The following is a 22,520-nucleotide window of genomic DNA, read 5'->3' on the forward strand; positions in this document are numbered from 1 at the left end:
ACACATTTATTTTACTTGTCAGTTCATTTTGCGCCATCAGTGTGTGCATGTGTTTGTTTCTGTGCGCGTGGAGTACAGTGCATGCATGCCTGTGTGTGTATGTGTGTGTGTGATGGAGACCAGAAGATTGTTTCTTCTGGGATTCTGAGCCTGGGAAAACCATGTTCGCGTTCCTCTGGCTTCACTTACTGTATGTCTTTTTGTATAATGTGTTTTCACCGTAGTTTTCACACACTCTCTCTTCACTGCTCCCTCTATGAGCATGCTAGGCTGGCTCAGAGTTAAATTAGAGATGGCACAAAACATGCTTTCCCATAACTGAAACTCAGCTAAAGCGCCCACTCACACAGTTAAAGGGAGGTAGGGAAAGAGTAGACGAGATGAGAAAGGGAGCGGGAAAGAGAGAAATGTGGTTCTCCCGTTTCTGAGTGTCTGTTGTCATTAACAATGAAGGGAAGATGTGTTTCTCTGAGAGCTGAGAGAGTTTGCGGGGCAGAGAAGGGTTTCTGGTCGCTGTCCAACATACACACAGTCATACAGATGTCAGCTTTCGCAATTTACTTAAAGCCACTCTAGATTTGTCTAGAACACAACAATATAATGAAAAGTTCAGGCCAAAGGGAGTGCACGTTAATGAAGACCAGACAGGCAAATGAATACCCTGAGATGAACTTGGAACTGGAACAGCAGTACTGTCCTGGTCATCTTGTGATCATGAAACTTACATTACATAAATTTTCCATGTTTTTTGCAGTTTTATGGAGGAGGCTCAGCGAAGGGTATGACTATAACAATCCAGACACAGTGAACACACAAAAGCAAAAACACACACAAGATTAGCTTCTGTTTTAGTTACTGTCTTTTCGGAGACATTTCCAGCTCGTTGTAGGTCATTCAAAAGAACAGAAGCGACCGTGATTATCAAGCATGTTTTCATCACTTACCAGCACATTCAATCTGCTATAGTCGTACTCGCAGTGTTTTGCTTTCCAGCAAACGTCATCATGCAGACAAATCTGCCCCTTCAGTGTGTCAGAGAAGTTCATCATCACTTGGAGTTGCTCGGATCGAGAAATCAAGCAGATACCAGGAGTGCAACAAATTCCAGCTGCATGATGTTTTTTTTTTCCTTTACTCCGTTTGACACTAGAAAAGAGCTACACTGTTTTATTATAGAAGACTTGACTTGTCACTAACGTTTTATTTAAAAAAGTAAAAAACACCTGCCAGTGTAGTGAACTGTAATATTTAAACCTTAAATCAGCGTAAATCAACTCATTTCAACAGCTGTGCAAAAATCAACCATTTCAAAATTGCAACACAGTACAATGTATGCAGAATTTGTTCTCTGCATTTAACCCATCCTAATTAGGATGCAGTTGGCAGCCATTGTGCAGCACCCAGGGAGCAGTTAGGGGTTCTGGGCCACCTTTGGCAGTGGAGCGTGCTGGACTCAAACCAGCGACCCGCTTGTTTGTAAGCCAACTTCCCACGGACTGAGCTAATGGCGCCCCCATTCTCTCTTTTTTTAAGACACCAACACTCTTTTCGAGGGGATTTTTAAATCAAGGCTATAATATAGATGAAAAATATCCTCACTGCACTGCACAATAAGATTTTTAGAACTCAATTATTCACAGAAATGTCTTTGTGAGATTTGTTTTTTTACAAATTAATCAGCTCAGCACTAAATACTAAAGTAAATCAAGCTTTATCTCGGCCAACTATAATGAAAATGTAGCTCTCACATTAATGCATCAGTGATAATAATCCTAAAATATACATAGCACTGTGAAAAGGGCTATTCTGCATGTTAGTGCTTTTACTTACATTTAGTGTATCTTGTTGTTACTGTGATACTTCTCTACTTTTACAAGTATAATTTTGAATGCCATTACATACCATTACATCTTTTACTCAAGTGAAGGATGGCAAATACATAACTCTTCATATGATCATCACCCTCAACTCAGTTCTGTCATAAACACAGAAACAGAACCAACACAGCAGCCTGAATCCCCTGATAGCTACTGTAACACTACGTCCAATAAACCTGCTGTGCATTTCGCGTCTAAAGTGTTGTGGTGAAAAGAGCTGTGTCTCTATCCTGACCTCGTCATTGGTGAACGGTATCAAATTACCAGGAAAGCTCTGTGGAATCAGTCAGACCCCAGTTTTTCTCAACTGCTATACCGTGGTGTGCTATAGTCATCTAAGATGTCTAAGGCTAGCACACAGCTATCATTTTATGGCTACTATTGTTTTTTTTTTAAGCAGACTGTTAATGCCATCTGCTAAGTCAGTTTTTAGCTCTCTCCCTCCTCCATCTGCACGTTTCCTGCCTTTACTGAAGTCAGGTGATTCTGATGATGGCTGAGGTTTTGGGAGTGTCTCTCTTGTTCTTATGAGCCAAATGTCCTGTTAACAGAGCCTCTGTGTTGTGGTTGGCTGTTTTCCAGATCAGTGGAGATGGTGACATATCTCAAAGCCGCACTCTCTGAGTTTGGTTTATTTAAATGCTTATCTGATTTAGGTTAAGAGTAAACCACAGGGCCATGATTCATGTCAGTTATCATGTCCAAATAATTTCTGTGGTGTCGGAGATAAGATAACTGTTTTGGAGGAGTTGTGGTCAGCTCACTGTCAAGGCTTGTTTTGATTGCTCGACCATTCGTTACACAAAGTTACCCTGCTTTCTGTTTACCCCTTTATCTGTCTGACCTTTCACCCTGTTTTGGGTCAAAGGTTTCAGCTAAAGGCTTGAAGGGATACCTCCTTTAAAGTGTGTATGTTTAGAGGACCCTCTCCAAATCCAGTTGTGGAAACATTATGATTATCTGACTGCACCTCACAAAACTTTGTCTGCATTTCACAAAAGGAGAAAATCAAACACCGTAACTGTAACTCCTGCTGAGACTTCATGTGCACAACCACACATATCAAACACCATCACACACCATCTCCCTCTGTCCATGTACGGGTAAAATATGTGAGGTGTGTGTTAGAGGTGAGTGATAATTTATCAAAAACACATGCTGTGCTATTCGGCTGCACACTCCGCTCCTCACATCTATGTCTCAATTATTCCTGTGCACTTTTTTGCCCTAACCCTTTTCTTTATCTGTGCTGCTGCCAAACTCTACAGTTATTTCTCTATCTTCTTCGATCGTCCCCTCCTTTCCTTTTTTTCTTTCTCAATCTGGGATTGCAAGGCCTGCATGGAAAATCTACTTCCACTTTACAGCGCAGCAATGCTCTCCTCCTGCCTTCAGTCCATGTCTTCAATCCTAAAAAGTTCAATGACTCAGTTTCTGATGTGTTCTCTTGCCATCAGCCCAATAACCCAAACGACAGACCGTTATGCAATACTCACACGCTCCTCCTTAACATTCTCCTCCTCCCTGTCTCACTTTCAACCCCTCTTTTCCTCAATCACTGTCTTTAGTTATCTTCCTATAAATCAAAAACACATCATTCCTCAATTTTAAATTGATTTTGAGGATGACATATGTTGACAGATGCAACATTTTCTGAGTACTACGGAACCCCTATCATTTCTTAATGATAATTCAGTGTGGTTTTCAGTGTTACTGGTTAACTCGGTAGAACACAGGACTCATGATTGCAGGGTTGTGTGTGCCGACCTGCTATGGTTTATTATCATGAGATCACGAGATAATTATCAAGCTATCACAATACGATCAGTGATCCTGTCTCATGTTCCCTGTCAGATATACTGTATATGTGCATGACAAACTGATTGCATGGAGGTGCAAGTAAGTTAGGTGCGTGACTGTCGTTCGGTCAGTGGGAAAGAGGTGATGAAGGATGCATGAGCGGAAGTGGCAGTAGAGTTGTTTTTCACCACCTCTCCGCTGTCCGGCCTTCCCTCTGGAGCTCAGCAGGAATATTACACACCCTGTCTGCTGATCCACATATCACACATTCCAGTTTGAATAAAGGAAGGGGGGAGATGGAAAAGGGAAGCAAAGACAAGGCGAAGGAGAGGGAGATTTGATACAGACGAGCGGGCATCAGCGGTGGAGAAAGAATGAGGTTGGCATGCTGTGCATAGGAACACATAATTCAACCAAAAGAACTACAAATCATGCTCAAAACTGACACACACTCACTGATAAACAGGTGATCTAAGTCTGATCCAAGTCTGGATGCATGTACATTATGTGTTTGTGTGTGTACCCATCCATATTTAGAGCTGTATGTGTAACACAACTGTGTGTGCTGCCTGTTTCGTTATTAGCTCTGTGTGTGTATATTTTAGTTGGCAGAGGTCCCCATGGCCCACCACTTTAGGGAAATGAGGCCTAATAACTGGACATATCCCCTCGCGAATGAGGCCACAGATAAAACGTCATGCACGTATGTAAGCATGGACACACTCATATTACACACCATGCAGGCCAGCAGATCTAGTGCGTGGTGATATGATGCTACTGCCAGCAGCTGGTTAGCTTAGCTTAGCATAAAGACTCAAAGTGGGGGAAATAGCTAGACTGGCTCTGTCTAAAAGTAACAAAAGGCCTCTACCAAGACAGCTAAGCTCACTAATTAATAAGTGATATCTTGTTTATTTACTCTTTACAAAAACTGAAGTGTGAATACACGTTGTTGTTGACAGCTGCCACCAGACACCAGCCGTTTCACACTGTTTCCAGTCTTTATGCTAAGCTAAGCGGCTTAGCATAAAGCTTTATATTTACCATACAGACAAGAGAGTGGTATAATTCTTCTCATCTAACTCTTGGAATAATTATCAAATAAGAGCATGTCCCATTCCAGTTTCCTTAGCTAAGCACAAATACTGGAAAAAGGCTAGCTGTGTCTGAAAGTACCCGTCCTAAAACCACAATGTAACATTTTTACACCAGTTTCTGTATAGAGTAAACAAAAGAGTAAGCTTTAGAGGTGTTGGTAGGCGGACTTTGTTACTTGCGCACAGAGCCAGGTTAGCCAGTCTTTATGTGAAGCTAAGCTAACCGGCTGCTGACCCACTGTAGCTTCATTGCCATATAGACATGAGACTATTGGCAGGAAAGCGAATAAGCGTATTTCCCAAACTGTCCAATTATGCCTTTATGGTCCTGCTGCACAAGAGAGGAACATTATTGAAAATAGACGCCCTGTCAGCTAACAATAAAAGGCTCGAGTACTCAAACTGGTGTGAGGCCATCAAAATCTCATGAATTTATGAAGTCCTATCACACTGTCAGCACGTTCCCTTGTTATCTCTTTTTATTAGCTAGCAACGGTTCAATCTGCAAAATGTCAAAGTTCACCACCCTCCTCCTGTTTGATGCCCATGACCACTGAGTGAGATTAGAAATTCCACTCCACTTATTATTATTTATGAATAAAATATTCCTCACTCAAAAAGGAAATTGCCTGGAAATCATAGAGATGATGTAGAGAAGGGAGGCAAGAGAGCTGAGATGAGTGATGAAGTGGGGATATGGAGGAGGGAAAAATAAGTTCATTGAGTGAAGAGGGCAAAAAAGGTGTTGTGGTATTATCATGAACAGGACGTCCATCAGAAAAGGGCATCAGTGGGAGTGATGCTGAGAGTGTAGCCTATCTGCTTGCATGTAATCATTAAGAAATTTCATTAGAGATATTGTAGGTACACATTATCAGAATCAGAGAGAAAGACAACACAGACAGACAGGAGGATGAATGAAAAGAATAGCATAGTCTGACCTGTGACCCTGCCTCTCAGGGAGTGCAAGGGCGCTGTCAGGAATGGAGCTCTCTGTGCGTCAGACCTAACACAAAAAAGCCCTCATTCACCCCGTCCACTCAGCTTATCTCCTCTCAAGCTAAATGATCCCATTTCCACAGGAAAAGATGGAGACAGCGAGAGAGAGAGAGAGAGAGAGTGAGAGAGAGAGATGTAGGGTGTGGTGACTCCCCTGAACTAACAGAACTTCAAACCCATTTGAAAGTTTGGGAGTGTTGGTTAATTTCACACTGTGTGAACAATAATAGAAGTGTGGAAGGAATTGGTAATATAGTGGGAGAGGAGAGGAGGATTTCAGTTGAGCTTACTAGAAAATGAGTGGGATTCAAGCAGATTAGAGTTTCATTTTCATGCAGAAATTCATTCATTTCTACAGTCCGGGGGTGGATAGATGCCAGTGTTATTGTGTTCATGTTCATATAGCGATCAAAAAGTTGTGTGGGAGGTGATGGAATAATGAACTGCTCAAAACGAGTGATAATGTCATCCCATTTCCTGTTTACCCAGTAAAAGCGAAATCAAATCCTGGTAAATGACATTGGATAGTTATGGAACAACTGGATTAAACATGGAACAGATAAGGGTTTTCCCTCAGCCCTAGATTTGATTTGGGGTTATGGAATTTGGTTTTCAAGTCAAAGCAATCCTTGAGATAGATTAAAATATGAAAATAAAAATGAGAAACACATAATTGTTTTGGATCCGCTCACAACATCCACATATTTTTTTGTTTGGATCAAGGACGCAAAGTGGTATAAAGGCCATTACACCCACTTCCTGTCTCGAAGTTCCTGTTTCCTGTGTTGTAGGAAATGAAATGCAAATCTGTTTGCATAGGAATGTGTATATTTATTTTATGAATTAAATATGGTTTGAATATGAAGAGCGTAATCCTGATTATCCCCCCAGGCTAATAGCTGAACAAGCTTCAGCATTCATTTTTGAACAGACATCAGACAGGATATGAATCCACCACTGACTCACTGATCAGTTAAAGTGTTTTTGGTCTGACTGTTCCAGACTGAACATTTATATGACTAAGAAAACCTTTATTTTCACTGCTTTCAATTTGACATATCACATCTACACAGCATAATTCACCATTTGCAATCTGACACATGCTGTACGCCTTCATGTTTCCCTTTCTCTATGAAATACGACATGTGGGAGTATTATTAATAGACTACACACACACTAGACACACGCACACATTTTCTGCCTTGACTTTGATCTGTTAATTTCACAAGCATGTTACCAAACAAAGACGGAAGTTCCATTGGCAGGTGTGTTCTGTCACATAGGGCAAATTTCATCAACTCTTAAATACACATTCAACTCAAAGATGGTCCACAAAGCACTCTTGCACCTCATGTTTTAAATGAAAGCTGATACAGTCTATTTATTTTTTAACCCTGAATGGTATGTGAAAGGTTTTACCCATAGAGACAAACTCACAGATAATGACTCCGTTTTTTCACTCAGCTTTTTAGCATCTTTTAAATCATTTTTGGGCCGCCGCTTTAGTGCTTTGGTTCTCTCTCACTGCTCACATCAGCATTGTTTCCAGATGCAGCAGGGTCCACTGCACATAACCTGTACCAGTACCAAACGGCAAACAGAAAAAGTTTGCGTCTAGCTGGTGTTGAGCATAGTGGAGCATTTAACAGCTAAAGAGTCAGTTATTTTTGTCTGGAGTTGGTGGAGATCAGACCAGAGCTGAAAGGAGAGTGGATACTGGATTAGCATTCACCCGTTGGCTAGAAACACGGCTCAAAATGGATGCAAATGTTGGTTCATATCTGCTGGATGTGTAAATAATCAACTGCTTGCTAACGAGTATTCTTACAGCCTGTTTCCGTTGCCCCCAAAGTGTCCAACAAATAAATCAGTGTGAGTTTGAGCAGAGCTTTAATACAGTAATTCAATTTGGGGAGAAACACTTTTGACACTTGCCTCATTTGGTGTTACTTTTCTCATGACATCATTATAGATTTCGGGTACACCATGTTTTATGGTCCCAAATAGAGGCCCCAGCAGGGTGGGGAACAGGGTTTTGGAGGGATGGACCCAGATTAAAGTCATCACAGAGCACTATGTTAGAGATGAGTTAGGATCCTCAGTTTGATTGCGGTGTCTAATTGGCTCATGACTCCAAGACTGTCAGTACAAAAACGATGATTGATAGAGACAAGGAGAACGCCCTGCTTTTTGCACAATGAACCCAGAACCACGATCTCACTATCATACAGAATCAATGTAAATACAGGCATTACCACGCTGTGACTCACATATACATGCACATACATCAGACATGCTATAGCCGCAGTCACAAATACACACACATGCACATGTTGAGATTGTATAAACACAAACATGCTTCTTTGACAGTGGAACATCTCATAGTTGTTGGCAGGATTCTGGTTCCCACAAGCACCGCAGCCCCAAAGACAGCCTCGTCCCGGCCTCCATCCGCATACCATGAGGAGTCAATAGGAGACAGACTGGAGCTCTTAAGAGTTTTTAAGAGCCTCTAAGACCCTTGACTCTGCTTGGACTGGGGCTCCACACAAACAACGTCAACACCAGGGGATCTGAGCTGGCTTATGAGACAGGGTTCAATCGCAGTTCCCTGAACTTCACACACTTTGAGAGAGAGCGGGGGGGGGGAATTATAATAAATGTGGCAGTAATTTAGTTTCCTCATAATGTTGTCAGATCCACCACAAAACACTTCCAGCTTCAGAGAAAATACTCTTTACAACAGTCTGCTAGTCAGTGTCTGCTATGTGAGAATTAGAAAGAGCAGGTATCACTGACTTGCTAGCACTATTATTCATTAATATCACTGCCATTGTTTTATGTTAAGTTGCATCGAAATGACATGGTAAATCTATGGTAACCCACTATAGTACTTTTTCAAACTATTTATTGAGAGGAGGGCACCAGGTTCTGAAGACCAAGGGTTTACCCCATCTAGTGGATAGTATTATAATTACATGAAGCAACAAGCACTGCTCAATAGCCACTGGCACTGTATGGATAAAGGAAGCTAATTAGTGCAAGGGGAAACTCAGTGTTCAGTAAGATCTAGCATATAGCCATTACAAAGTTCCGGTGCACTCTCTCTAAGAAACCCTAAGCAAAATTTAGTGGAGTGCATGGTTTTCTAGGCATGTCATTAAGACTAATGTGAAAACACAGCCTGCAAACTCAGCACTCTCCATTGAAGAACAGCAAGCAGCTGGCAGTAAACATTTAGCAATCGTAGAGAGAGAGAGAGAGAGAGATGGAGTTGGAAGGAGATGTGTGTTGTAAAAGGCTGAAGTGATTCCGGTAACAGGGCTGTGTTATGACAGCTATCATCTGTGCTGTAAACTGTACAATGTAATATCATCCACCTGACTCCCGCTGGAAGCATCCCCTCAAGCAGACCATGTCCCCTGTCCTGTCTCACACTACCTCTTAAATCCTCCACCAAGACACGCAGCCAGGCGGTGCAGTAACTCCATCACTCTCAGTGCACAAAAACACGGCCAGTCAATGAGGCAAAAGTGTCTTCCCTTCATGTCGGTGGGGTGGGGGGGCTTCCAGGAACAACACACTCATAGAGAGGGATATTTATAGTGAAAGGGACATGACATTGAAATGACCAATAAAGGCTATCACAGGGTTCCTGGCACAATGAGAGGGTTTGATGGCTCTGCCAGGTGACTGGCGGGGGTCGCAGGCAACATCCTCTTCCTCGTCTCTCTTCCTTGACGGCCGACGACTTCCTCCCCATGTCTCCTTGAGTTTTTCCTGTCAAAGTATTTTGTGAGTCATGCTTGATGTGAGGTTTGTTTGGGTACATCTGGAGCTGCCACATAAATAATTTTTGTTGTCTGGGACACTTCTCTTTGCCTTGATGCATGTGTGTGAACTGACCGTTGTGCTTCTCTGCTTACATCCTGTATCCAGCGTTGGAATACCACTGCCCATTTTTATCAAACTGATAAAAGGCTAACAGCTATTTGTCTTTGGACTCAAAAATACAAAATTTAAGAGAGCTTAGATGCAGCAGAGAGATAAACACACACGTCTGAGATTTAGTTTAGTTTTCTTTTTGTCTCCATTTTGGTAATTTTATGGTATCTTTATAGTCTATACTTTTTGTATGCACCATATTTGTTGAATAACATATAAATGCCACAATGTAAGGTAAATCCTTTTGTCTGATTGGTTATTTGTGTTTCGTTCTCACTCCCAACTTGTCAAATACTGCCACTTGGTCAGTCTTCAAAACAGGATGCTGTAGGTACAAATCTTGCTTCATTTGTGGACACGCAGGGCTCCGTGGTCAAGTTAGCAATAATAAATATGTAACATCTGGTAAGACTTTTAAAATAAAGCATGGTTAATGCACTTAGGTTTAGAAATAAATGTTACGCACCTGACATAAGTACTAACTCAAGTTTGCTTAGGTACATTACTCCTGAGCTAAAGTTCTCTGTTTGTTTGTCCCACCACCTCAACCTGCACATGCAAACTTTCTCACTCTTTATGCTTGTCACCTGACTTTGACAGCAGGTGCGTCCAGAAATGAAACTACAGGTGTTCCTACAAGGTGATATTTTTAAGCAGAGAGTCACTGACCAAGCAGCAGTATTAGATGACATGTGGCAACAAAATCTTGTTTGTATGAGATGTTGTCAATCAAAAGCATTTATAGCTGATCCAAATGGCCAAGTTTTTCACTCCCATAGTAAGTTGGCTCCTTAGGGTTTTTTTTAACTGCAATTCTTATAAGTTTTAGAAATCTAGGCCAAGAGCTATTTTTAAGACTTTTGCCATGTCACAAATCTTAAAAGTTACACTGTCTTTTAGACGTCTTTTATGTCTCTAAAAGCTGACAATATAACCAAACACTCTAATTCAAGTCAAGTCTTCATTTTTATTCCTCTCACAGGCTGTAGTATCCATATCAGAACTCACTGTATGACAGTAAAAGTGGAAAGAAATATTTTGCAGGTTCAAAATAGTGAAGCTGGGAAAATGAAATTAATCACCACTGAGCCGTGTCTTCATGCCCCGCCAGCACTGAGACCAAACAGTTTCCATCTCTCTCAGACAGACAGAGAGAGAGAGCTTTCTCATTTCTGTCTGAGGGCCTCCAAGGAGATAGTAAGCGTAGTGGGTCACACCATGGTCACCTGTCATATCCCTCAGCACTTACCTCCTTGCAGTGTAACTGCACTAAGTGTGTGTCCCAGAGACATGTCTAACCGTGTGAGTTCAATCTAAGGTAAGAAAATAAATTGTTGAGCCAACGTCATGCTGGCTGTCATGCAGTTCACATGTTCCGTGTCGTGACCATAGGTCCTGACAGAGGACACAGAGGTGGGTGGTCACTGTGTGGGTGTGTGGCTTGCCCCCATGTTTACTACCAGGAACATAACTCTACTGGGGATAAACTACAATGTCTCTCTGGCTCCAGCCACTGTGACTCAGAGAATTCAAACCACATTCCAGCTGATTTACTGCTGCTCAGTATCAGTGTGTCAGTGTGTATATACAATATTTCTGCAAATGTGTGCGAGTGGGTGCATCTGTATACTACGGCAGTACATTATGTACTTATCTTAATGTTGTTGACTTTGCTATTGTTCTACAAGATTCCTCTGCAGCCACAAATCACTTGAATCACTATTGTTTCTTGCAATTTTCAGTGGAATGTCCGTTACAGATGTCCCAGATCATTCACGCCTTGCTTTCTGTGCTATGGATCGTTCCCAACGCAGATGCTGGTTCTCTGTTTGTCTCTTGATCAGGGAGGCCCAAGGCTCCTTGAGTCTTTGGGTAATGTTCCTGCACCCCAGAGCAGAGACCATATGGAGAGTACTTGATATGGTCATATCAGTGTCCAACTCATGGTCTCCAAACCATGGCTTGCACATATCTGTGAATGGTGTTAGGTGATTTGGACAATTTTGACAAGGACACTTCAAGTTGAAGAAAATGATTTACCTTGGAGGGCTTTTAGAGTCTTTTGTGGTTTAGCACTCATGTTTGTCTTCCACCAAAATAATTTTTACAACAAGAAAAAGCTTCTTCGAATGTCTTGACATGCTGCTGACCGCCACCTCAGAGCATAAACAAGCTTGTGTTTGTTCAGCCAAAACATCCCGAATCCTCTGGGAGGACTGGCATGCTTCAACACATGTGTGTTGGTTATCTGTGTGTATGTGTGTGTGTGTATGTGAGTACATGTGCTGTCCTGCTTTCTGTTTTTGTGGTGTCTTTTTGCTGGGTCCAAAGGGGGTTTTCCTAGAAGTGCAGACCTCCCTAAAGGAGTCAAAGATCGAGTCCTGGGAGAGAACTAGGGAGGTGAAAGAGGGACAGAGAGGGGTTCTGAGAGGAAGACGGAGATTAAATAAACAGAGGTGATGATAGTTGCCCGTCATAACCGCCCGTCCAATCTCTCAGGTGTATGGGGGCCGCATTTTGGTGAGCAACAAGACATGCAGCTGATAGTGGAGAGTGGTAATGGACGGGTTTGAAGTGATGGTGTGTAAGTGAAGGAGAAGATTGGGAGGGGAGTGATTTGTGTGTGAGTGGTTGATTAAAGTTAACAATGCGAAGTGTAGCTGAAAATGATGTGCAGTTTGACAAAATGGCAGCAGATATGCACGCTACAGGACTGTCTCTCCGAGGGACCTCATCCCACAAACAGCTTGCAGAGATTATTCACACAGCCTCAGACGCCTTGTGATGAATTGTTTTGCAGACAAGAATTCTGCATACTTTTCCTCACAGCAGCGTGCCCTGTAAATCTGTATGGCGAATTTGATTAGTCAACCTGGACCTCCTGAAAGACTGCTTCTGGAAAAGTCCAAAGGGAGAGAACAGAGGGGGCACTTGTAATATTTCTCTTTTATAGCCATAAACTCTTAACCAGGCTGTCACCACAGATAATACACAGCCCAAACACAGAAATGACTTCACCTCCCCTTCTAGAAGTAGGCATACCTTTCTGTAGGTCATCTGTTGCTCACCATAGTTTTTAATTGACCAAACATTTAGAACAATAACTTTTAAAAGACATTTTTTTGAGACATGAAACGTCACATGTAAATGACGCCTTAGTGTGGCCCATGGTGATTACAAAGTAAGAGACCTTGTGCCAACAGCTGGGAATGCAATGCTAAAGCTATGCTATAGTGAGTCAACAGTACAAGAAAGAAAATGCTAAATCTTCTAACAGTAACACACTGGTATTTACCCTGTTAAAAATATACAATAACTTTAACATAACACCACAGTGTAGTTGTGTTGACTAACATTATTTTTTCCTCTTTTTCTTTCCACAATCACATAATTACACATACAAGTAGGTCTATCTGTGGGTCCACAGTACTACAGGTAGGTAGGTAGGTAGATTTATTTTGTCACAATATAACTGGTTATAGAGTGACACCTGCGACATGATACGGCCTCGAAACTGTTGCAGTGTGGTTAGCCTTAGGTACCAAAACTACTTGGTTAGGTATAGGAAAAGATCATGCTTTGGGCTTTAAAAAGTATGGTAATACAGGAAGTTATCTTAGTGGGTATGTCGTGAAGTGAAGTGGGTCTATTGTGTAGGGGTTAGGTTAGGAAAAAATTCTGAAACAGTTTTGGTCAAATCTAACAACGTGGCAACGTGGTGCAGCATCACATCAAATCTGATGATTTTCTCAACAAGAGCAAATGAAATACATGGTGCAAAAATTAGTTTCCGTTAAGTTGTTCAGGAACTACTCATTCATGACGAGTAGTCGTTCCTCACTCGTTCTTTGGCGTCTACTCACATTTTCTGCACTGTATTTTAAAGTATTATCCATTTGTTATGTAGCACTAAAGACTAAGTACATCTAAGGGTGATGGGAATCTCTTTAGATTATATTATGAAACTAAGAGTTGAAGAAATTTAACTTTAGACCCAGTGGTGGCGTAAGATTAAAAGTCAGAGAAAGTTATTAGAATTCATCATCTGCACAACATGGATTCATGTTACCTTTTTTTCATAGCAACTCATCCAAAAGTTGTTCAGATATTTAAATCTGGAACAAAGTGGTGGACCAACTGACCAACAGGCCAATTTTGCCCTCCTTAGAGCCATGCTTTGAGCCATAATGTCAATAATTTACAATTCTTATAACTAAGAGTGTCACCACAGATGATTAAGTAAAGACATATGGCATTATCTTTACACTGTGCACAAAATAATCATCAATGATCATTGTGTTTAGGCTGTATTAGAAAATTTTACCAAAAACAGTTCTTTTGGGGTTAGCATGTTTCTCATTTCCCCATCATCTGGAAATCGGTTTTAGGCCTTCATTACTACTGTTAATTCTCTTTTATCTAGTTAGTTGTTACCTTATCTTTCACCCTCCAGTGACCACCGCCATTTTGCTGTTTTATATGGACAGATCTTTACCACAGTCTACATTAAGATAATATTTGAGAAATCGCAAAGAAGGACAAAAATGATTGGATTGGGAATGACCCACTTGGTGCCAATGACCCTCGATTTCACATCTTCAGTTATTTGGCAAATAATGTGGAGTTTGAAGCAGGAAAATGGACATTTGCCTGAGTCGACTCCTATAAAAGTAATATGTTAGACTGAATCTGATTTTAAATGAGGTGCCCTCGGTCGGTTTTTTGTTCCTTTTGGGAACACTGACAAGAGGTAACTGCAATCAGCTGTTGAATATAAAACCAATGTACCATGGCCTCATGCACATGTGTGTGTCTGTGTGTTGTTCAAATCAAGAGCAGAGATGTGTTACACACTTTTGGCCGAGAGCAATATATTTTTTCAATTGTGTCGGGAAGTCTTTAATTCAAACCAGGAACTGAAACAAAACACATCCACTTACACACGCGCACACACATTTGGAAACTTGCAACTAACTTTATAGCAACACATTCTTGTCAAAAAGTACAAAATGCATAAAGAGGGGAACAGCACAACACTCTCACATTTATCAATGACTCATCCTGCATGATTCACAGTTCACCATTTATCAATCACACGCTATTGTTTAATGTACATGGAATCATTCACCTCAGGAGAAGCTGCTGAAACAAAAAGAACAAATGAGGACTGTGCTTCGTATGCTGGTAAAGTCTGCTGGAGTGAAATCTTCTCTGCAGGGGTTAAGGAAGAAGGGGAATGGATGAGACTTTATGGGGGACAGAGGCCTCTTGGATGGTTCAATAGTAACACTTTATCTTCCCCATGAAATATACCCCGCTGAATATTTGACATTTGTTTCTTATCTTTTTGCCAATGCTGCCCTCAACTTATTATATGATATTTTGTGGAGCCATGCTGTTTGTAACCAAACACCTCATCTCTCTGTTGGATGTTCCCTGTGCACGTTAGAAAAATCTGTTCTAAACCTCCCAATAATGCACGCTCTCACACACATGCAAACACGCACACTATAACAACACACACAGATATTGTCTTTCTTTTTTTTACATCTATAAAGCTCCTGCTTTGTGTATAAATGAATGAATAGGTGAATTCTGTCTTTTTCAAGCCCACATCGGATTACATCACACACCATAATGACACATATGTGTGTTAATATGTTAATGTTTTACACAGAAAAATAATAATAATAAAAGCTAACTATATACAACACATTTTTTTCTTAATGACCATTTATTGCTCAGATGCTCCATTTCGGCATCCTTCAAAAATATAAAGGAGCACTTAAATTTCTGTTTCATTTAATATAACTGACAAATCTGATCCTGTTCTTCAGTACCACCACAATTTCCTGTTTCCCAATATAGCTGCATCTCAGTTGCAAGTTCCTTTTGGGGAGATTAAATTTCACATAATCAGCACGAAATTTGCTTTTGAGTGTTGGCTCATTCCAAATTTCGGGAACCCGTTTTTCTTTGAAGTCGGAATTAAATTTAAGCAAGGGAATATGATCTAAAAATGATACTGCAGCTATTTTTTTTTTTTTTTTACTAATTTCTGAAAGTGGATTTGGACAGTTATGCAGAAACAATGGATGGGTTGGCGAGTTGTTCCCCTACCGTACCTAAAGTTAGCTAACTAGCTAGTTAGCTTCCACTCGCAGTGTGATATTGGTCCGTGTCATCAGCAGCTCTCATGCACTCAGTGTGTTTGTTCCGCATTATTACAGGGTTTAGCTAGCGTTAGCTGTCTCACTGCTGAGAATGACATATGATACTGTCTGATGATAGATTAATACTAAGATAATGCTGGGTATGCCACAGGGTGTGCAAGGTGTGAATACAACAGAGCAAAATCACAAGTTACTATATGAATATTTAAAAAAATTACATGCTAGAATGTAATATTTTAACTTGTATTTCATCTCATTGTAATCCAGACAGAGTTATTATTTTAAGTTATATTATAGTAATATTATACAGGGATTAAAATGAGAAACGGTGTGTTCTGATTTTCAATGATTCAGAAGGTATAATCCTTGAAATGGCTATACATGAACAATATTACTGATATTATTGAGTGACTAGGGAAGAGGACCCACAAACAAAGGTCATCTCCTCTTCTGCCAGGGGGGCTGTCCCGTCCCATGACATGACCTCCTGTCACAGCTATAGTTGGAACAAGTTACTTTCACCAAACAAGCTTGTACAATGAACTTGACGTAAGGTCAAAATTCTTGAAAATGAAAAACATTTAGAATCAAATTTGAGTTTAGGGTTTTTCTACTCTACAGGGATGAACGCAGGACATGGAGATGGAGGGCAGAGGTTTCAGGTAAAATGTAAAGAAAGAGGAAGACTTGGGTCAGCAATGGGCTGGGGATAACAAAGAATAGAGGCCGGTGGATGGATGAGGTGCAGAGACAGAAAGCAGAGATCCGTGAGCGTTGTGGGCCTGGTGCCAGGTCAATATAAAGGTAAAGTACCGAGCAGTGGGAGTTGCATAGGTTACTGAGCCCAGAGAGGCCCGGCATGTATCTCAGTCAGAGGCCCTGGAGCCAGACATGTTGTAGGATCCCTCTCTGAAACATATGGGGGCAATCTTTACAGATTGTTGTGGTACCGAGGGAAAAAATGGAAGTCAAAAGACATGAAGTAGAAGAAGAAGGAGGTTTAGGGGTAAAAGGATATGGGGGGTAAACTGAGAGGGAAAGGGGGTAGTAGGTAAATCAATTCCAAGAACCGGAGTCTGTTTTCCATCCAAGTGGATGTTGCGACTTTAAGATGAGCTTTATAAAATATTTTTGCCACGTAAATCATCCGAAGCGAAAATCCCCCATGCGAGTGTCACGATTGCTGCTCTTTTTTGGGTTAGCAAACTCATGCTTTTTATTACATTTTCAAATGAAACTATACACTTGAGCAGCTCTGCTATACGAATAACAACATTAGCACCATTGCGGGTTTCTTGACATTGTATAAGTTGCTGTGGTGAGGGTCTCTTTCTCCTAGACGTGGATTCAGCTGGAGCCCTTCCACTCAACACACCCAGCGCTGCTTGGCTCTCACACACGAAAACAGTTGTCAAGCTGTCACATTAGCGAGCACACAGCATAGTTTAGCCCACATTAATTAGGTGATGTAATGTACAACATAGGAATCTCGAGTCTAGAACCATTAAGCTGCACTTAAAGTATTCAGAATATATTATTTGACGGCATTCATCTTGCCTCTGCTTTGTGGTCAAAGGTCGTATGGTTCCTCCTGAAGGTGAGGTTAAAAAATCAACGTGGGCCAATTATCCAATGATTTACAACTTCCATTTAATCAGTAAATAGGATAAAAGCAGATAGAGGCGATTGGTCTAGACACCATCTTTATATGTGAAATAACACTGTGAAATAATATGACGTAGTGCTGTTACATGCAGTTATGTAGGTCTTATGTGATGTTTTCTAATCCATTTAGCTTTTATCCACAGAGTGAAATTCTCATATATTTTATAGCAGAATTATGTAGACTGATGTTGTAAGAACCCTCTCACAGGGTTGTAAAAAAAAAAAAAAACATGAATCAAAATCCTGTTCTGGGTTCTGTCTGTCTGTGTATGTTCCCTGTGAGCTGCAACAACATGGAGATCAAAGACCAACACTCCTGGGAGTGGGATTTGTTGCTGTGCTGTGGTTTGACTGCTCGGTTTGATGTTGGAGAGTCAACAGCCAGGTAGGGAGCCAAAGTGTGTGTGTGTGTGTATTGTGCTGTGCTGTGAGGTGGAGAGGGAGAGAAGATTTTGTGTAACAAACTTAAGATGACGCGAGTTCACAAGTTCACTTTATGTTGAAAAATCACTGTTGGCTTTTCAGATATGCTGAGAGTGTCCAACATTAGGCTAATGCAGCTGGGTTCAGGAACAGGCTACACTGCTCGGAACAACGTAAACACCACGAAACATTCAGACCAGCACCAGAAACTTACAATTAAAGCCCAACTGCTTTTAGATTAGCCAGAGCGCTGATATTTTATTTCATTACTTTTTGACTTGAAAAGTATTAGTAAATGAAGGATTGAACATATAATTAATAGGTCAGTGATGTCCAACTATTTAAACCACCTATAATCAATATTTTCTTATTATTAATGGATCACTTGATTACTTGGTGTTGCTCGTAATGAACCTACAGAGAATTATCACCCAACTCTGCAATTCCTCTCAGCTCCACTGTGCACTAAAGAATCCTTTTAGCTCATCGTTTCGGTTTAGCAGACCTGCAAATTTATCGTTTTGATTCACTCTCACTGCTCTCATAGTGTTGTTTTTAGCAAGCAGCTGTTTTCATACATAAAAGTTCTGATAAACCCTCTGTACACTAACTGCCCAGCACCAAACAGCAGAAAGACACAGCTGGTGACCATAGTGGAGCATTTAGCAGCTAAAGAGGCAAATAATTCCTTTACAAGTTGGAGGAGACTGAAGGAGAGTGCATTTTGGACCTACACGATGGTCAAATGGATGACTCCAAATGAATAACAAAGTTGATCTGTATCTGGTGAATGTTTAAATAAGCTAAAGTTTGAACAAACACCACATCAAATTAAAAGGTTATATTCTTAGGTTGAGAAGTAGCCTATGCTTTTTAGCAGTGCCTTCTTTCTTTCTGGTTGGCTGGTAGTGGGCAGGGCTTCTTTAATTTAGCTTAATTAGCTTAACTTTAGCTTAATTAACCCGGTGGCCCAGGTGTGATAAGGCTTCCGGGAAGCAGCATTCAGGGGTGATTCTGGCGCTGTGACTGTCATAAGAGTGAGAGACCCAACACCAGAGCAAATTTTGGCGTTAGCCTTGAGAACAGAAAGCATACTACCTCCAGCTTTATTTCCTTTTGGACCAACTGCTGCCGCTGCCCCAAGTGCCCAAAAATGTCTTAGTTATTGGAAAAAAATTTTTGATTTCCTTAACAAACACTACTTATTTTAATGTTACTTACAGTTACAGTTATTATCGTTCTGATTTCTCTAGTTCTGATTAAGTGATTAACTGTTTTTCTCATCTCAACTTATTTTGTGTGTTTATACTTATAAGTGATAGTAATTTAATTTCCAGGGATTTTACTGTAATTTGTTGTTAGTGTTCCTGTCCAGTGTTATCATTTATTAATTACTATCAAATACCAATATCATTATATTCAGTATTGGTCGGGCTTTTCTTTCCATGGCAGCACTGATTGGATTAAACCAGCTGGGCTTTCCTCAGCATGGAAGTCATCTTTCTAGGTCAGCTGAAAATAATAACAACGATGAATAGTGACCCTGACATACAAAATGTTGCACAACAGCTGAATCTTTTATTATGAATGCTAAAGTGGAGACCAGCATAGTTGTTTACGGCACACACACACACACACACACACAGCAATAGCAGAGATCCACCTCCTTTATCCACCTCTGAGCCCCTGTGTAATCGGGCCTCCCAGGCAGAGGCTTTCCGGACAAGAGGAAGACCAACGCTGGTTGGAGAACCGGGATCAGAAAGAAGCTTCCAAGAGACGTCCTAAGGGCTCAGGACTGGGGGTCCTCGGTGGGGGTGTACACCTGTACATGTGTCATAGGCAAACAACTGCTGCCCCTGAGTTATAGAGTGATTTCTGGATGAACCAAAGGAGGAAATTGCATTCAGAATATAGCAAGTTTTTTAAGGGGTGCTTTAGATTTGTGTGTGTGTGTGTGTGTGTGTGTCATACTGGCCTCGGTCACTTTCTCTTTTTCTTCTCTTGTTTTCCTCACAGTCCTGACACACTCAATAGTCCAGGCAGCAGGGTCTCCTCCAAAGCCCTGACTCCATCCAATAGGAATGTGTGAGCTGGATGCTCCGACAGACGCATACACAAAGGCACGCGCAAAGTGCACATGCAATCACACAAACATGAATGGATAAGGGCAAATACATGTACACACATTCACACAGCTGTCTCTGGAGGTAGGATATCTGGCAGCAGCAGGTGGTTTCAAAGTACTTACTGGAAACACAGTCGTTCCCTCACCAAGGCCACATCGCTGACAAACTTGTGTCAATCTGTGAAAATTAGATTACAGTATAAGGCTCTCCAATAAGCAGCTGCAATAGACCTGGTTTAACCTCTCAAATGTAAACTTTGGGGACTCGATTTACCCTCAGATTCACACAAAATCTCCAGTTCACTAAACCTGCCCTGCGCTGAGTCTTTTAATGTGTGTATCCTACGATAGACAGGATGTACACATCCTGTCACCTACCACAGGCTGGTATTGGCTCCAGCTCCCCTGGTGACCCTGAGCAGGATAAGTACATGGGTATTGGATGGTTAAGTGGAAGGGCTAAGTTCAGATGTGCATTGCAGAAATTGTGACATCTGTGATGACTGAAATGAAATCGATCCACATGCTGGACTCAGACTTGAACCATTTCACGCCAGAGGAATTTAGGCATGACTTTCACTTTGGCATCCTTGTCCTTCCCCTCATCACTGTGAATAACTGGGTCATGGGCTTCTCACCTTTTAATGTTTTTGTGGTAAAACGTTTTGGAAAATCACATTTCTTCACATATGACACGTGTATTTTTACTAAGATGCGCTTTGTACATAAATGGGAAAAATGCTGTTTAAAAGGAGCTTCTCGTTGCCAAAATACAACTAAGCGTAAGTGAGCCATACACTCGTTTGGTTTTACTGCTGAGGGTGATTGTTGCTCTTATACAGACCTTGGATCAATTTACAGTATCTCTTCCCATTCACTACAAAAAATACAGATAACTAACCTTCAGGGTGTCCAGGTGCTCTTCACAATCACAAGGGCACTTTACATGACGGACAATGACTTTCTGTGTTTGTCAATGAAATCTGCACTACAGCACATATATGATGACCCAGTTTGGGTTCAGCATAGCACCGACTCAATGTTGGGATAACTTTCCAAATGTATATAACATAATATAAGGGATGTTTAGTGTTTATACACATGGTCCGCCCAGCATGGAACACATAATACCTACATGAACTGAAATATAGTAGAGGGAGACAACATATATCAGTTTTCCTCTGCATCAGTCTCTCCCTTCTTAAAAATAGACCCTACCAAGTTTGGCCATTCAGCTGGCAACCACACTGCAGCAGGCATTATCCTCTTTCAGTCAATGAGCAGAGAGACAGGTGAAGTGATACCATACTGTAGCTGCCACTTGTACCTGCCAAAGCCGATGGCTGGCAGGATTTGGAGGAATCGTTGTCACTATCATTTATAGGGGAGGAGGGGGGTATTCCAGGATCAAAGCATTGCCTGCATGCTTGAACCTGGGCCCAGCAGTAAGAGGAGAAGGTGTGCATGCCTGGCACTCATAGTCCGTGCTATCCTGGAGCTATACTGTCTCTGCTTACTGCTGTCAGAATCAATCCACCTGGATACAATATCACACCAGCCTCACCGGATTTTAAAATAAGCCTCTGAATATCCTCCACCGATCTGCTTGTATGTTTGCTACGTGTGTAGCAAATACAAATAACAATACATCAGTACAAAACGTCATGTTCTGATTTTTCATGGGGTGACTCACAGAGGAGTTAAGACAGTTCTGCTCCTCTGGGCCTCCAGGGCCCCTCCTCTCATTCAGCCACACATTGTTGCCATTACACTCAGGGAGCACAGAGGGAGCAGATGAGGGAAATGGGAGTGCCTGACGCTCTTCATTACGCATGCATGGTCCCTTGATTCCTCTCAGTGACAGGGTATTTGGGATTATTGATGACCCACTTCCAGACGGGTCAGAATGGGGTTTGGTGGGTGAGCTGCATTAAAACCCCCAGAGTGACTTGGAGGACTAGAATGCCTTCCCGAATTTGCTTGCCTGCAGACTGTGTTGACTGGCATGCCACTGCTTTAGGCCTATGTGCAACAGCTGAGCTTGCTGTATCAGTCAAGCGTGTGTGTGTGTGTGTGTGTGTGTGTGTGTGTGTGAGCATAAGTAGAATGCTGGTGTGTGGGTGCAGTTTGCCTTGCATCCTCACTGAGACCTCATAAATACATAGTGGACCTTTAAACACTAATGCAGTCAATTTGTCTTGGTATGGGGAATCAATTAGTTCTTTACATCATCTTGGAATAATTAGTATTGATGCCATCCATGTCATGTAAACACTAATGTATCTGGCACAGCTAAATCTGCGGAATGCAGAGTTTGCAACCCAGAGAGAAGTTAAATCCCTTAACCATTTAATAGCTTTAACTTGAATATTTTTCAGATCTGCCATCTGGCATCAATGGACTAAATAGGTTA

This window comes from Micropterus dolomieu, linkage group LG05 (assembly GCF_021292245.1).
Source record: "Micropterus dolomieu isolate WLL.071019.BEF.003 ecotype Adirondacks linkage group LG05, ASM2129224v1, whole genome shotgun sequence".
In the NCBI taxonomy this organism is placed as follows: Eukaryota; Metazoa; Chordata; class Actinopteri; order Centrarchiformes; family Centrarchidae; genus Micropterus; species Micropterus dolomieu.